Source organism: Mustela erminea, chromosome 21 (genome assembly GCF_009829155.1).
Source record: "Mustela erminea isolate mMusErm1 chromosome 21, mMusErm1.Pri, whole genome shotgun sequence".
Classification (NCBI taxonomy): domain Eukaryota; kingdom Metazoa; phylum Chordata; class Mammalia; order Carnivora; family Mustelidae; genus Mustela; species Mustela erminea.
This window is the reverse complement of record NC_045634.1, coordinates 24,612,352-24,629,855: the sequence shown is the minus strand read 5'-3', so window position 1 is coordinate 24,629,855 and position 17,504 is coordinate 24,612,352. Positions and strand designations below refer to the sequence as shown.

General features: G+C 40.9%; 1 protein-coding gene across 17 annotated transcripts in view; it reads right to left on the bottom strand.

Annotated features, from left to right (window-relative positions):
- SORBS2 (sorbin and SH3 domain containing 2) overlaps positions 1-12,165 on the bottom strand; it is a 137,913-nt gene extending 125,748 nt beyond the window's left edge. For all 17 annotated transcript variants that reach the window (XM_032329180.1, XM_032329181.1, XM_032329187.1 and 14 more), the window contains exon 1: positions 12,110-12,165. The gene's annotated coding sequence lies outside the window, so the exon portion shown is untranslated. The remainder of the gene's footprint in view (positions 1-12,109) is intronic.
- Positions 12,166-17,504: the final 5,339 nt, after the last annotated feature.

The following is a 17,504-nucleotide window of genomic DNA, read 5'->3' as shown; positions in this document are numbered from 1 at the left end:
TTTTAAGGGAATCTAGGAAAAAAAAAAAAAAAGACCCACAGGCCAATACCAAGTATGCACGATACACATAAAAAGCAGAGACAGTGATTTGTTTCAGGCGCTATTCTGAGCCTTATTCTAGTCATTTCCTTAGAATAATTTCCAGTATTTGTTAAGGCGTAGAGAGTTGGGGGCTGTGTGAGGGGAGTGTGTCTTTTGCAATTACGCAGCTTTTTTTGTTTTTTGTTTTTTGTTTTTTAAGCTTGTATCTTTCTAGTTCAGTTATCTCTGTAGGGTCTTTGAGGAACGGGTGGCGTTCACAGCCACAGAGCAGGACGCTGACCTAGCTTCAGTGAATGTCAATGTCCTGGGTTCATAAGGAACAGGAGAGGGCAGCTGCAGTGTACTAATCTGCACTCCAGCAACGCAACGTACTTACAGCCCCTTTATTTCCTTCCACACTTTTCTGGGTATGCCTTGTATACGAGGTGCAGGTCTCTAAGAAGTGACAATTTTCATGGTTTTTAGCATGCTTGTCAACACCTGATACTTCCAATCCTTGCCCATTCCTTTCAAACCAGACAGCAGGAAGCAGTTCTGAGGGTCTAAGTTAGTCCCTCATTGTTTCAACTTCCAAGTAGAGTCAACAATCCAAGAAGCCTAGGACTAAAAAGATCGTGGGTTCCTTGACTTACATGTAACTGCTTTGGCTTTCTTTGAGGATGCTTGGGTATTTTGGGGAGAGAAAAAAAAAAAAGACAGTATAAATTTAGATCCTAAGCAGTGCTGGAACAACTTTTGTGTGTTTTCATTGAATACTTGGGATAGTTTCATGCACAGAAATACCGAAAAATGAGCAGCTAGTTAATGGTTTTCATAGCTACCAGAAGGAGCTAGTTAGTTATCTTTCAACAATTATTTTGGGGAGTGCTGTGATCCTTGCAGAACTGATCTCTGCGACAGTCCTGCTGGGCCATCTACTGATCAGATTTACAGTTTGCTTTTAAGATCTCACGGGTGAGATCTGTTTTTAAGATCTCACTGAACTTTCCTACCTCTCTTCACCACCATTCGTACTATGGTCAGAGCTGTCTTCCTAAAACCTAACCCAATTACCTCACTCCCTTCTTTCAGAAGTTATAGGGGATCTTCATCATTGGAGAAGCCATTTTTTTCCCACTTAAGATTCTATTTATTTACCTTGAGAGAGAGAGAGCGAGTGAGTGCAAGTAAGGGGACGGGCAGAGGCACAGGGAGACAGAGAATCCCAAGCAGACACCATACTAACGGGAATCATGAAATCATGACCTGAGCTGAAATCAAGAGTCACTTAACGGACGGAGCCACCCAGATACCCCCAGACAGGCCAACTTTCAATGGTCTGTAATGATCTCAGGGCCATCCCCTGAGCTGACTCTTTTCCTTTTTCAGGCTCACAGTTTCCACCACATCCCCTCCACACATCCACCATGATATCATGCTGTCTTCCCGATCTGGATCTAGAACTTCCTTAACCTTTTTATTTCCCCCAATTCCACCCATTCTTCAAGGCTTTTCAACCCCAGAGTTAATTACTCTTTCTTTTAAAAAAATTTTTGTTTTTAAAAATGCTCTTAGTTTGTTTAAACCCTGTAACATACAATTTATCTTCCCCAATCAGAAATAGCATCTGAACTCACTCATGTATCTCTCATGGCCTGAAACACGGAGAGAGACTCACAAGTCAGCTTCTCCATGTATCCAGGGTATCCACTATATTCACTCTTTCTGTGTTCCCAAAACACTTTCTCCGAGCCAAGCTAGAATACTTTTCCGATGCGGGGCTCGGTCCCAGGACCCTGAGATCAAGACCTGAGCTGAAGGCAGAGGCTTAACCTATTGAGCCACCCAGGTGCCCCATATTTTAATGAAGAGCTTTTTTTAAAAAAGCAATTACAGTAAATCTTTGACTAGTTCCGTAAAAAGATTTAGACATCTATTTTCGAGCATTTCTCCTGTTAATATTTACAGTGACCTTCAGCGTTCTTTGGATCAACAGTTACAAACCGTCAGAGCCTGCTCTCATCCAGGAGTCACAAAAGGGTGGGAAATATCCCGCAAAATGCACGATGCGGCCAAGGTTCTAGTTTGGAATTATCACCACAGGTGCTGGATATTCTAGCGGATCCTGTTCTGCATTCAAAGGAGAAGCTGCCTATGACACAGCTTCTAAATGTCGGTTCCGGACACCTGCCACATAGAACTCTGTCCCAGAGGATCAAACAAAATACAGCATCCTGTACTGCTCTAGCAGCACTACCTCGAGGACGTTACTTAATCTCTCCAAGTGTCAATTTCTCCACCGAGGGAAACTGCGTATTCCAATTCTGTGGTGGGAATCCCAAGAGGTAGTTCATCAAAATTCTAACTTCGTGCTTGGCTATAGCACTGATCACTAAATACTAGGTCCTGTTGATTTTATTACGAGTTTTGCTATTGTTGAGATAGTACATGTGGCCACTGCTATTAATTTCTGGCTCATCGCTTCAGCCGATTTCATTGTATCAATGAAGTTATCATCATCATCTTTTCATTGGTTTTTCTATCTTTTGTCCCCACCCCACCCCATCCCTCCTTCTCTCCCTCTTTCTCACTCTCTCTCAATGGCATCGTGCAGTTGTTGAAAGGTCAATCTTTTGAAAAGGAACAGTGACTTCACATTATCTATTAATAAATTCCAAGTCAAGCCCAGCACAATATGTTCCCAACCTAATTTTCAGGACGTTATACTCTATTACCCTTCTTATAGTCTGTTCTTTAGTAAAACCGGATTTTTTTGCATCTCCTTTTTAGGTGCATTTTACATTTTAGCCTTCATTTGACTTTTATGAACGCATTTTAGCTGGGGGCCAGCCATGTGTCAGACATTGTTTTGGGTCTTGGGATGCCAAGATAATAAAAACAGGTCTCTGTCTTCCAAGAGCGCATGACTGGTGTAGCACGGTAGATAGGATTTTGAGTCACATTTTTTGTGATAGGTTCCTCCATTGGGTTTACTCCTAATTACTCTTAAAATCACACCCATTTCTTAGAGACTCATCGCAAACAACATAAATTCTTCATTCTCTCATTTAAACTCATGTGTTTCTTTGTCTGAGGTACTTCATCTTGTCTTACTTTGTTATTTGTGTTTATGGGGTTTTTTTTGAGGTAATGGACCATACTTTATTTACTTTTGTATTCTTCACTGTGACTTATAAATAGTAGCCTTTCAGGAAATCCTTGCTGAATTTTCAAGGCAACATTTAGTAGAATTTGACTTTAAATAGAAAAATATCCAAAATTTTCATCCTCATTTTTAATTTTTATTCTTTTCATATATTTTTTAAGATTTTATTTATTTATTTGCCAGGGGTGAGGGATGAACAAGCCAGCACACACAGGGGGCGTGGCAGGCAGAGGGAGAAGCAGATTCCCTGCTGAGCAGGGAGCCTGATGTGGACTTCTGGGATCATGACCTGAGCCGAAGACAGATGCTTAACTGACTGAGCCACCCAGGCTCCCCTTCATCCTAATTTAAAAAAAAAAAAATTATTTATTTGACACAGAGAGGGAACACAAGCAGGGGGAGCAGCAGAGGGAGAGAGAGGGGGTCCCAACTGAGCAGGGAGCCCAATGGGAGGCTCGATCTTGGGACCCTGGGATCATGACCCAAGCTGACCACAGATGCTTAACCAACGGAGCCACCCAGGCACCTCACATGTTCATTTTTTTTTTAAAGACCTATCCCCAGAAATACTTAATCTAACAAAGATCACTTGATAGGAACTACTTAAGCTGAACCATTGATAGTTTTGGAAACCACATTTAAGGAGATATATATCTCCACACACTAACACACTAGACTTAGCTTGAGTGATTAAGGGGATTAGGCGCTTATCTTCTTGATGTTCTTTTCTTGTACTGTTTGTCCTACAAGTATATATGATTGATATATTAGAAAATTATGGAAACAGATACAAGCAAAATAGAAAAACATAAATATACAGATAAAGATAAATATAGTATAGGAACCTGGACATTGACCAGGGATTTCAGAAATAGAAGTATTAGAAATGTGTCTGAGAGGAAGGCCTGTTTTTAGCACATCGGGACACCCATCTTTAAATAAGAGAAACATTTCTGGAAAGAACACAGGGTCCTGTGAGTGAAGTATTGGGTTGCCTTGTTTTATATTTACTTGAGGCTACTACAGAGAATCAACAAAAGTGTGAAGGGAAAGCAAAACCAAATGAGTTTGGTTTTAGAGACATTGCATGTGCTTCTAACAGATTTAGATCTCCGGCCAGATGCGTTCACAAAGGCAGCAGCATCTGGAAATACACACACACACACACACACACACACACACACACACACACACACGGTCCTCTCTTCACACTCCTTGGCCTCGTCTCCATGGTTACTAAATGAGTCACTCCCTTCAATCAACACTGATGTGATAGAAATAGCTTCATCAAACTAAATTCTCTTCTCCTCTGGAAATCGGACAGATTGTTAAGGAATGTCTACAGTTTGCATTAATGATCTATTACTTCTTGTGGTCCCATGGCAGCTAACTTAAATAGATTTTAAGTTAGAAAGGCTGAATCTCTAATTCATAGAGACTGCTTCTTTATATTTTACTCTCCTTTATTTTCTTATGTGGTACAGTGTAAGTTCTGCTGGTATTAAACAAGTTCAGAGTAAAGCTGCTGGAGATTTTTAAGTCTATGCTTGAAAAACAAAGGGAGTCTAGATTTTTCATTGACTTCCTGCGCATTTCTCACAGCACCTGGGCAAATCTTCACTCTTTTTTTTTTTTTTTTTTAGATGTAGTCGTTCATTTAAAAGAGAGAGAGAGAGAGAGAGAGAGAGAGAACACAGAGAGGGGAAGAGGGAGAGAGAGAATCTTTAGCAGAATCAACATAGTGTATTAGTGACTCTCAAAGTAATAGAACTCACATAGAAGAAGTTAGGAAGATTTTAATAAATTCAATAATCGGTTCTTTATCATACTCAGTGTAGGACAGTTTTGATGAGCCAATCTTATTTAGTTCAGTACTCTGGATTTTCTTTTGAAATTAGCAGAAATAATAATTTTGTTACCAGATTACCAAATTAAATGTTGTTTGTTTGTTTGTTTGTTTTGTTTTTTTCAAATCAGATCATACCTTCATGAAAAAAAGAAATGCCTGAGGGGTTCTCTTCAATAAGCTTCTTTTAAAATGAGTTTATTAGGGGTCCCTGGGTGGCTCAGTCTTTAAGTGTCTGCCTTCGGCTCAGGTCATGATTCCAGAGTCCCGAGATCAAGCCCTGCATCAGGCTCTCTGCTTTCCACTCCCCCTATTTGTGTTCCTTCTCTTGCTGTGTCTCTAATACATAAAAAAAATAAAATCTTTAAAAAAATAAAATGTGTTTATTAAGACACAAGCCTTATTTGTCAAGGTTCTTAAATCAGTACACATTTATAAAAATTTGATTTCCAAATGATGCCCTGTGATTAGGCTTATTTTATTTTGATAAAGCCAGGCTTTCTACACATTTAAGATAAAGCAAAAATAACAGCTTGTTTGGGAGAAATAATTAAACCCAAATAAAACCACCTCAGTTGCTGTTTTAAATTACTAGTTAATGTTTGTCCCTGAATCTGCTCCAGACAGGTTTTATGCTTTCTTTGATGAGTAACTCTTGTGGGAATATGATGGGCCTTAATTTTAAGGTTATATGCATCCTGGTGATATAACCCTTGACCAGGAGTCTAATATAAAAAAAAAAAATGCTTAAAGTATATATGGTCAATTTCTTCTAAATAATTTGAATTTTAATAACCTATGGGGAATAATTTTTGTGAAGATTATTAGATTATTGTTTAAAAAAAAAAGATTTTTATTTCAAAAACAGAGTGCTTCTTTTTCTTATTTTCTGGGTCTGTGGACTTATCCAACCAGCCCAAGAATAGGACTCCGTTAAGATTCTCTCTGCCTTGGGGCATCTGGGTGGCTCAGTGGGTTAAGCCTCTGCCTTTGGCTCAGGTCATGATCCCAGGGTCCTGGGATGGAGCCTCCCCCCCCCCCCCAATTGGGCTCTCTGCTCAGCAGGGACCCTGCTTCCCCTCTCTCTCTGTCTACCTCTCTGACTACTTGTGGTCTCTCTATCTGTGTCAAATAAATAAATAAAAATCTTAAAAAAAAAAAAAAGATTCTCTCTGCCTTGTGGAGATCAGAGATCTAACAGAATGCCAGCGACTCAAGAAGTCTCCTTGGTTGGTGTGGTGGAAAGAGTGTGGTCATGAATCCATGCTTTCAGGCTCTGGTTCTACCATCCCCCACCTACCATTTGTCAAGCAAATGTTTTCACCTGGCCGTGAGCTTGATAAGGACCCTTGAATTGCCACACAAACAAACAAAAAACAAAAACAAAAAACAAAACCCAACAAACAAACAAACAAACTGTATTTGTGTCTGGGAATCATTGCAAATATTTTGCTACAGTTCTGTCTTTGCCCTTCTAACTTTGATAATCGTGATGGATCTTGTGTTCTAAGCAAAAACTGGTGAAAACTTCCTTCACTGCCCCCACCATACAAGCATTCCTGTCTCCTCTGTCGAGGTTGATAAGACTATTTTTGGTGAACTAGCAAAACCACAGGGCGTTGTTTCTAAATCTGGTGAATCAGACACCTCTTACATTCCCTTAGCCATCACAAAATGATGCAAAATGGCACTAATAATTTTATTTCCTAATTCTAAAGCTAATTATGGTGATTTTCAAATCAGGAAAAAAAATAAATGAAGATGCAATGTTGTTTGCCGGTCTCTTGGGAGATCTCGCAGGTTTGTTATTAAATCACACTAGTAGTGTTGGGTTTCAGGGCTTCGAAGACAGGCAGACAATGGAAATCACAGCTGTGAGTCCCATTTGCTCCTTGAGGAGGCAGAGATGATGGCCCATTCCTTTCCTAACAGTATCTCCAACTCCTAAACTCTGTGGTCACACTTTAGGAGTCAAATCCATGAGGGAATAATGAAAGAATAAATGAAGTCAGTCCTCCAAACTTTCCTTCCTCAATGGTAGAACAGAATGGTATGTAGTTACCACTGGTTGCATGAGAATTAAATAACATGTAAAGTGTTTCATGCAGGGAATAGCAAAAGATAAGAATTCTATTAATGTTGGTTTATTTTATCCTCATACAGAAAGGCTAAATCTCTAATTCAGAGAGACTGCTTCTTTATATTTTACTCTCCTTTATTTTCTTATTTGGTACAGTGTAAGTTCTACTGGTATTAAACAAGTAAAACTCTTGTTTAGAGTAAAGCTGCTGAGGACTCTTTAAGTCTGCATGCTTGAAAAACAAAGGGAGTCGATTTTTCATTGACTTTCTACCCATTTCTCACAGCAGCTGGGCAAATCTTCACTCCTCTTTTTTTTTTTTTTTTTTTAAAGATGTAGCCATTCATTTGAGAGAGAGAGAGAGAGTCAGAAAGAAAGAACACAGAGAGGGGCAGAGGGAGAGGGAGAAAGAGAATCTCTAGCAGACTCCCTTCTGAACAGGGAGCCTGGAACCAGACATGGGGCTCGATCTCAGGACTCTGAGATCATGACCTGGGCCAAAATCGAGAGCCAGATGCTTAACTGACTGAGGCATCCCAACATATCTTCAGTCTTTTAGAGGACTCCTCTCTAAGGGTCTACAGCCAGGCTTTTCTTCTGTATTTCCCTTTTCTGAAAAAGTAAAGAGCAGAACTGGATGGGGAGTGCCTACCCTGTCCGTCTCATCTTTATGTTAAACTGATTTGGAGATAACACCCCTCCCGTCCAGCAACTTGACGAAGCAGTTCTGAAGGCTCTGAATCATGACTACTCAGGGTCAGTTACTTCTAGAAAATCATCCAATTTAACATTTGCCCACATCCCTAGTTTCCAGCCCGTGAACTACAAGGAGTAATGCAGATCTTCAGTTTTCTGGGAAGGCACATTATCCCTTTTTCTCTTTCTCTTCTCAGTCTAATGACTCACATTCAGATGGTTCTGTCCAATTTTAGAATTATCATGATCTACTTTTCAGGAAAAAAAATAACATTTTATATACAGTGTAACTTACATATTTTTTTTTTCAAGAGATGAGAAAAATACAATACTCAATGCATAAGAATTTCTGACTCCTCATTGATGAACATTTCCACTGTTTTCAATTCTTAAAAATAAAGCTGCTATGAAATTCATATAAAAAAAAAAGAATTTCTGACTCCTTTAATATTAAGAAGTATAAATGTTTAGTATTTTATCATTGGGGTGTGTTGTAATTTATTTATTTACTGTATAATTCCCTTTGCAGCTAATGAGTTAAAAAGAATACTTAATGGTCGGGAAAATATTCTGAAAACAAGGACATAAAAGTACAAGATGCAAATCAACACAGTATAATTCCAATTCTATTTTTTAGAAAGGTCACTATAAACTTTTTTTTCTTTTGAAAAACAGGAAAGAAATATCCCCAAATGTTTACTTTATCCTCTTGAGGATGAGATAAATTTTTGTAAAACCACCCTTTTCTCTTTTGAGACACTTGCCCTCTCCCATTCACAGGGACCTGTCTGAGAGGCTTGACTAAGTCATGTTTCAGCAATTTCGCGTCTTCAAAAATAAAGGCAACAACATATGCATTCAATGAGTTACAATAGAACACTGATGACACAGCATTTCTGGTAAGATGTTCTTGAGGAGGTTTGGTTTGGGTTCCTACGAGAAAGGACAGTCAGAGATCCCTCATGGGACGCCAGCAGGCCTTTGGGCAGAGGCCCAGGCGGCAGAAGGCAGTTTGCACTGGCCTGTCTCAGAGAATGGGGGTAGCTCAACTAGGGGCCCTGCCTCAGAACTCACAAACCAGAGGAGATCCAGCCCAAAGGGGGAGCCAGGCCCCCAGGCCCTTGGCCTCCCTGCTGGAACAGGTAAACAAGCGTCAGGAACCGTGAAACCTGGGAGGGGCTTTACGCTGACCTCGCACCCAAGTCCGCTGTGACTGATAAAATGGTATATTAACAGGATTTTTAAAAACTGATGTTATCTGCTTTTGAGTATCTTTCTTATGGACACCACTAAATAGACTTTTTCCCCTAATCCAGAAGATTCATGCCACTCACTATTTTGCATCTTTTTCTCAAGGTCAAGTATCCATGCTCTTTTAATGGCTTTAAAAAACAAAAAAAACAAAAAAACAAAAAACAGGCCCAGTAATGAATTTAAATCCTTTCCTTTAGGGTGCCTGGGTGGCTCAGTCATCCCAGGGTCCTGGGATCGAGTCCCGCATCAGGCTCCCTGTCCAGTGGGAAGCCTGCATTCCTTCTCCTACTCCCCCCTGCTTGTGTTTCTGCTCTCACTGTTTCTCTCTCTGTCAAATAAATAAAATCTTTTAAAAAAATAAATAAATCCTTCTCTTCATCTGTTATCCATACAGCTCACTTCAGCGCACAGTCTCGTCAGGATACAGAAGTCCCCGGGCTGCCCCCCTAATATGGAAGGAGCTGGAACTTAGACTAGAACTCGTCTCCAAAGGGCCAACAGCTCAGATGCCGTATGCATATGAGGAATTCCAATCGGCTTTGCATGTGGCAAAATGCAAAATAACCACCCCACAAATCACTCTCTCTTGTATCTACTTCCCAAAATATTTATAAAATGGCTTTGCTCTGTCATACCTAACTAAGCCTGTTGGTATTTCTTTTTTCAGTAGATTCTCTTTTGTCCTTACACAGCCTGATGCAGTGACCACACACTGACTTTTAGAAAGTGGACTCTCCTTCTCACTCTGCCTCTTGTCTCTGTTTCCAGATATTCAGTCAAATTGGCATGCAAATGGAGGATTAAAAGTATCACACAGATTATTATTATTATCCATCAAGAATAATACATTCTTTCTTTATTTAAGATTTTATCTATTTACTTGACAGAGATCACAAGTAGGCAGAGAGGAGGAAGCAGGCTCCCCCCTGAGCAGAGAGCCGGATGTGGGGCTCAATCCCAGGACCCTGAGATCATGACCTGAGCTGAAAACAGAGGCTTAAGCCCCTGAGCCACCCAGGCACCCTGAGAATAATACATTCTACCGTCTGGTATCTGTGCCCTGATATCCAATCCCCTTTGTGGAAAAGTATGCACACTGAAAACCTGATTTAGAATTGAGGAAGTCATAACTTCCCTTTTAAAAGTAACGCCTCAGGGGGATTTGGAAAGCGCGATGGAGACTGGTGAATCTTACAAACTTTTTCTGTGGGAAAAACATAACTCCAGGGCTTTCTGTAGCATTCTGGTATCACAAGAATCAAGGGACGCATCAAGCTTTAGAAAAACTCATTGAAAGACAATCTCAGTATTTGTGGGTGGATAAGAAGGGCCTCAAAATGTGACAGAAAGGATGTCAGAGAAGAGTCATCTATTGTAAGGATGATCGTAGTAACTAGGAAGAAGTAAGTTGTGGGTTTAAAGTTCAGGTAGTTATTTTCCAGGGACTCTTTGTGCTTTAGCAGTTCAGGATTTCTCAGGGAGACCAAAGTGCCTGGTTATAGTGAGGGGCAATTAGTCGTCTGTACTCTGGTCTTACTCAGAAATAGCCTGGGCCACAGTCCTGCCAGTGAGGAGACTGTGGTCTCCTTGACCCCTGCAGAGGGGGTCAGTTTCATGGATGTGGGAGCGGTGAGTGCCGTGACAAGGGACTGATGGGTGTGCTTTGAGCATGGGATGCATTCTCTGGAGCTTCTTCCCTGCTTGAGGGTGACCCAGTGTCCAGGAGTGGTTACTGTGGCATGAATTGTGCTCCAGAAAGATACTGTGAAGTCCTAATCCCCCATACCTGGAAAAGTGACTTCATCTAGAAAATAGGGTTTTTGCAGATGTCATCGAGTTAAGATGAGGTCCTACTGGTTTCCAGTAGGCCCTTAATCCGGGGCCGTTGTCTTTATAAAACATAAGAAAAAGGAAGAATACCACTTGACAATGGTAGCAGGGACTGGAATGATCCGGCACAAGTCAAGGAATGTAAGGATTTCTGGCATCCACCCCAAGCTAGGGAAAGGCAAGGAAAGCATTCTTCCCTTGGAGTCCTTAGCCAGGGCAAAAGTCCCAGCTCATATCTTAATTTCAGACCTCGAGCCTCCGGAACTGTGGGGCAATGTTTCTCTTTTGTTGTAACCCACCTAATTTGTTGCACTTTGTTATGGCAGCCCTAGAAAATAGATACAGTAACTAAAATATATTCTCTCGGTTTCTCCACTTTTGCCATCCAAAGATGGAAAACAATTTATCCTGAAAGGGTAAAGAGAACTGAGTATTTTTGAGGGGCTAGATTTGGGTAGATTTCTCCATGATGAGTTAGAGGAGTAACATACGGTAAAGTAGAATCTGGGTAATACGAGGCCAGGGTGACTTCAGAAAAAGAGCCGGAGAAGCTTGGGGAGTCAGTGGCGGAAGCCATCTAGCTAGCCCGGAGCAGCAGACAGCAACAACCAGAAGTGGGGCTTTGCTGTCCTGTTCACCACAGGAGCGGAGTGGGGTGGAGAGCCTGGGGAAATCCCACACAGGAGGCATGGAGTGGCCTGGGGTGGGTGTCCCCAGGAAGGGTTAACAAGCAAGCGGCATCTCCTCTAACAAGCAGGGGCTTTCTGGGATGCCTGCAATGGAGAAGCTGCCCAAGGAAAGAGTTTTAGGACAAAGATGAGGCTCGGTTTCCCCACAGTGTTCCTAAGACCCCCCAAACATTCCATTGCGAAATAAGGCAGAGTAAAGAATTGAAAAATAATCACTCTGCAGTGCAGTCTTGATAACCCTCTCACCTTCCTTGGCGGGCTTCCTCTGATTTCCCCACTGGCTTCTTCTAAGTCAATCAGTTTAAATCAAGGGTATTCGTCTAGAGTCTCAGGACAGAAATTCTACTGGGAACACAAAGGCATGAATGTGCGGAGCGATCTGGGTATACTCGTGTTCTTTGGTGCCCATCATTTTATTTCATTGACTTCGCTAAGAAATCGTTTTGTTGAAGAGCATGCATAGACTTCCAACTGGCCTCGCCAGCCCCAAGCCCAGGCAGCCACCATCCCCCATGAGCACAGCGTACCTTCTGAAGAAATGCACCCAGATCAGAATGGTATATGAGTCTGTCCTATTCTGGCTCTAGAAGAGAAACGTTACAGTGAATTGGTGGGTGGGATCGGCCCCACGATCGCGAAGCAACCAAAATACCAGTGATATCAAACTGAGGGAAACTTAACTCTACCATTATATACTTTTTTCTTCACAAAGTTTTGATACCTACTTCTCAGGAAAAAAAAAAAAGTGAAAAGGAAATTGTGCAAATACTTGCCATTATTTTTAGTTTGTTACATATCACAATTAGTCACCAAAAGTACATGGAAACGGGTAAAACAGGGCTGTGTTACCCAGGATTGGTCTTGTAGGTGGGGGGTGGGGGAGAGGTGGGCGGTGTGACTTTGGCAGCCCTGATTTGTTTTGCTGATTAACTTCTACTTTCCTTGTTTCTTTATTTAAAACAAACTTTCCCTAGCAAAGCTTCATTCCCACTGACCAGCATGTTAGTAGGATAGAAGCGAGCTATACAGCAAAGACCATAGTGTTAACATATGTTACACCTGCTACCCCCATCTCTTCTTTGCTTCTCCAATTCTTTCTAGATCTGTGTGGAGCCAGTTAGGAGAGCAGGGAGACACAGGGTAAGAGGGAGGCAAACCCATTTCCTGCAGGATAAAGTCAGCTCTCCCAGAGTGTTCCCACCCTGTCCCCCACTTCGTGCTCTGTATTTTCCTTCCACCCAAAGAAAAATTCATTATATAAGGAGGTCCCTTTATGTCCCCCTCTTCAAAGAATCTTTCCTTGATCGGTACTCCAACTCAATCTTTTCTTTCTCTGCAATTCAAATTTCTGTTGCCCAGACTCTTCACTACTGAAATCAACTCTCAGGGACGTCTCTCTGCAGCCTAAAAGGGTACAGTAGCTTATGAGACCATTTAAGGCTCTAAAGTATGCTAACAGAAGTTGAGTATATTCTCCTCTCTCAGATAAACTGGAAGATATCTTAAGCAAGTCATTCGTACTTCCGAAACACAAAGCAGACATCATGGGTGGGAGTTTCAGACCAGGTAGGAAGTGAGCGTCACGGAATGTGGGGAGCTCCTTGGGGGTTGGTGGGAACATGTCAGGGGTCCTCATATCCCTTTAAGAGGTAGCTGTCTAATCAACCTATTTCAAGGGATAGTCTTGATTTCATGCTGAGAAGGAATACGTGTTTCTGCAGATAAATCAATCCTCTAATAGCAATAAATAATCCACTTGGACATCCTAGGAGATTTACTTCAAATGAATCATGTTAAACTATTTTTTTTTTTCCTCTGGGGCAAGAATACTATTTGCAGATATCTGCAAATTTGGAAAGAGAGTTTTTTCCTAATGGAACTATTTTGAAGGAAGAAGATGGAAGAAAAGCTCTACTACACACACACACACACACACACACACACACACCTCCCCGTCTCCTGCCCCACCCCAAACTCCCTCCAAGTCTTCATTCTCTTTAAACTACCTGCTTATAAATAATATCTGATAAACATCTCACTAAAAATGCATCTGCTTTTATATTAAACTTCAGCTAAATCTCCATTCCTGGACCGTATCATTCAAGTACTTGAGTGTGTGTGTCTACTTTTGCCCCTTTCATCGATAATGCATCAAAATAAGTGGTTTATTTACAGATAACTAAAGTTCTGTGTGTGTGCCTAGGCGACGTTCAACTTATTTAACAATTGTGATTAGTAAATATCCTGGAAGATGGTTAGAATTAAATTTTTAATACAATCCTAATGTTGCTGGATTCCCACTAACACAATTATAGTATTTATCGCAGCCAACATTTACCATACTTGACCATGTGTCAAGCTCTTTTCTGAGTGCTCTGGTAATTTTCCCAGTAACACATAAGGTGGGGCTATTTACCTTATAGCTGCCTTGTGCCTGACAATTTACACAGGTATAAGTAGTGGGATCCAGTCTCTTACCCAGGCAGCCTGGCATCAGAATCAGTCCTCAGACATACTCTGAATTAAAAGTAATCCATTGTGACTATCCTAACACTACCCACCCCCCCAAAGCAAACTGACCTCCCAATAGGACAAATAAACTCATGTAAATTCATGTACAGAAATCTAACTTTCCTCACTTGATATAAAATGTATTCCTTTTTTTTTAAGATTAAAAAAAATGAAAGTGATCCATTGTAATAGTCCCAAATAATTTGCTTTATTGTGGTTTCTTGACTGCTTGGATACTAAGACAATGAAAAAGCAATCTCAATAAATTTTGTCCTATCATCCTAAAAAAAATTACCAACCTTCATGCAGGTGTTAGAGAGCAAGTCTGAGCTTGTACTAAACTAGAAAACAACAAAAGCATGCTTTGCATCTAAGGTAATTCATAGGATTAAAACAAATAGCAAATGGATGTTCTCATTTAAAAGTGAAAGGCAGCAGAATGTGCCACCCCAAAATATGACTGTAGGAGTTTGGGACATGCAACCCCACGTATACTGTATATTGGTTATCTGGGGCCGTAGGCACTTGGAAAAGCAAATGGAGGGAGAGGCTTTCTCTGAACTCTCCTCATCTGCCTCAAGGCAGATCCTTCAAAAGGAACTCAGTTGTCATAAATCCCCTCCTGGGAGTGTCGTCAACCAGGGACAACTAACTCCTGTCACATGAGAGGATCCTCTCATCTTTTCTTCCAAGGGCCCATTCATCTTTCTTAGAAATCATTTACTCTCCCCTAAGAAGCCTGCATCCCCTCTCCCCTTTCACTATGAAGATAGAATTTAAGCCTGAATTCTAAGCTACCTCAAGGAGTTACTCATTTTTCTCCGACTATCTCCCATGTACACATGATGTATGCATGATAATAAACTTCTGTTTTCCTCTCGTTAATCTCTCTTTTATTACATGGGTCTCAGCTAAGAACTCAGGATAGAGAAAAAAATAATTTTTCCTCCCCTACAACAGTCTTCTCTGTTGTGTGAGTGCCCTGGGACCATTAAGGTAAAAGAAGTCTGCGCACAAAGGAACTGGTATACTGGAAGTTACGCAGACTTGAGGACTCAGGAAAAAGTAGGAGGAGAAGGAGGACCTTAAAGAGAGTTGAAGCTGATGATATTTGATGTTTGTGAGCTTTGACAGTCTGACAGTGAGGTTTCAGATGAACTACCTTTGCCAAATGGAGGCATTACTTGATTAGTCACACAGGTACAAGGAATGTACTATGGGAGACAGTCCCTGTCCATTCTCCAGAGCTGGTTTTGTTTGTTTGTTTGTTTGTTTGTTTTGTTTGTTTTTGTTTTGTTTTTTTACCACTCTTACACAACCCATGAAACCCAAGGGTACTCCAAGACTACACTTCAGATTCATTCACCCATGTTTGCCACCTACTTGTTCCACAACCACCACAGAATGAAAAAGAAAAAAGGGTCATCCACACAGCAGGTCACTTGGAATCAGAACTGATAGTCCAGGTAGAGGTAAACTGAGAAGTTCCCCAACAAGAAAGCATCATCTATTTGACCTAACTAGACCACGTTTAAGTTCTTCCCTTGTTTCCATCACTAAAAATTCTACTCTAAGTTAGCATGTCACGTAAGGCATAATAAGAATGTCAAAGTTCTGGGTTGCTCTTAGCAACATCTATTAATCTGAACTTCTGTCCTTTTTTTACTAAAGAATAGTAACCAAGGTCAGAATTGGCAACATTCGCTGGCATTGAGATTGCCCACAATTTCTCCCTTTCCAGTGATTATTTAAGTGCTTTAAAAGTACGGCTTCTTTCACTGTTTCTTCAGGGCAAGACAGAAGGAGAGGTTGATTTTCCAATGACTGTTGTGACTTGGCGTTTGTACTTAGACTTTCCACTGCTTTCAAGTTTCAGTTTGGGGACTTCAAGGGTTTGGTACAGAGTGCAGCAGCTGATGCCTGCTTCAGGACTGGAGGAGGGGTTGGGGGAGAACAACAGGGATTCTCAGGGTCTCCTGGGTCTCCTCTTCCCTCAGTCAGTGTCAAGAATTTGCTTCTTTAGAATGCTTCCCTAGAATGGCTGTATTTTTTAGAGAGACCTGTGTTCACAGTGCTGGTAGAATTAAAAAAAAGAGAGAGAGAGAGAGAGAGAGAGGTTTTGTTTTACTTTGTTTTGTTTTATTTGTTTGTTTTTAAGGTTGGGCACAGAGGAGGGGAATTCTATCCTTAAAAACAAACAAACAAAACAAAACAAAAAAACCAACCAACAAAAACCATAGAACATCATCTTTTCCAGCAGTAAATGGTCTATAAGACCCCTGGCAGGTTAGAGGTTCAGAGGTCCTGTTTCTGAAGCATGAGTGAGAAGCTTAGGGGTAATTGGAATCATCCCAGAGAGGGAGAAGGTAGAGTGCCTTTATGATGGTTTGCATTTTACATAGGAGGGATGGCAGGTAGAAGGTATTAAAGGACTTTCACACATATAATACAAAATCCCCACAAAATTAGGTTCCGTCTAGAGTCTAAAGACCTAGACCTCCTGTTGAGCTCTGGGGTAAAATAGGGGAAAAATTTAATAATACAGTGAAGTTTCCTCTCAATAAGCAAACGTTTTCACTCCCACTCATTTCCTTTACTCCAAACAGGAGGCAGAAAGGACACCCTGGCTTACGAGTTCAGAGGAGCTAATCTGCTGGTTGCTTAACAATCTCAGTGAAAATGCTTTACAAACACACTACGGGACAAAAAACATGGAGAGAAAGAAGCTAGAGAATTCAGAAGGAATAGCAATAGAACATTTTTGTGATTTCCGTGTCTTCTCCAACGTCTGCCTACATTTCCGATTTAATCAAGGCTGCTTGTGTTTGTGCAGCTTTGAGCAGACCCCGCTACTTTGCTGATGCTCAAAGAACACATTATCTGCATTTGAAGCAATTTTCGTGTAAATAATTGTGCTGCTAACCTCCAAGGGTCATTCAAATATTTTCTGAGAAATTGGCTGCTTGACGTTCTTTCTTAGAATGCCATGTGTTTCATTTTTGCACAGAGGAGATGACAGGCTGGGCATTCCAACAGGAGTTTAGTTAATTTAGCTAATCCCTGTCAAGAGAAATGAAGTGATGGGACTCATAAGGCCAGTCCCAGCCCCGAGTTACTCCTTCTTCCCTAATGGAAAAAGCAAAACACGCAGTGTGGTTTTGCAACTGGGCAAGTTTAGAAATATTTTTGAGCTTTCTGTTTTGCCAAGGGTTTCATAAAAAACTCTCTTCTTTCTATTTCATGCCAAAAAATGTCACCCCATAAATATGTTTTCCCATATCTGGCTACATGTCCGGGATTTCTACTTTCCTAAGAATAAATCATTTTTCTGGGGTATAAAAATGCCACTTGCTCTATCAGATTAAACATATCTTTATATAGAAAAGGTATTTGAAACATTCCACAGTGGGT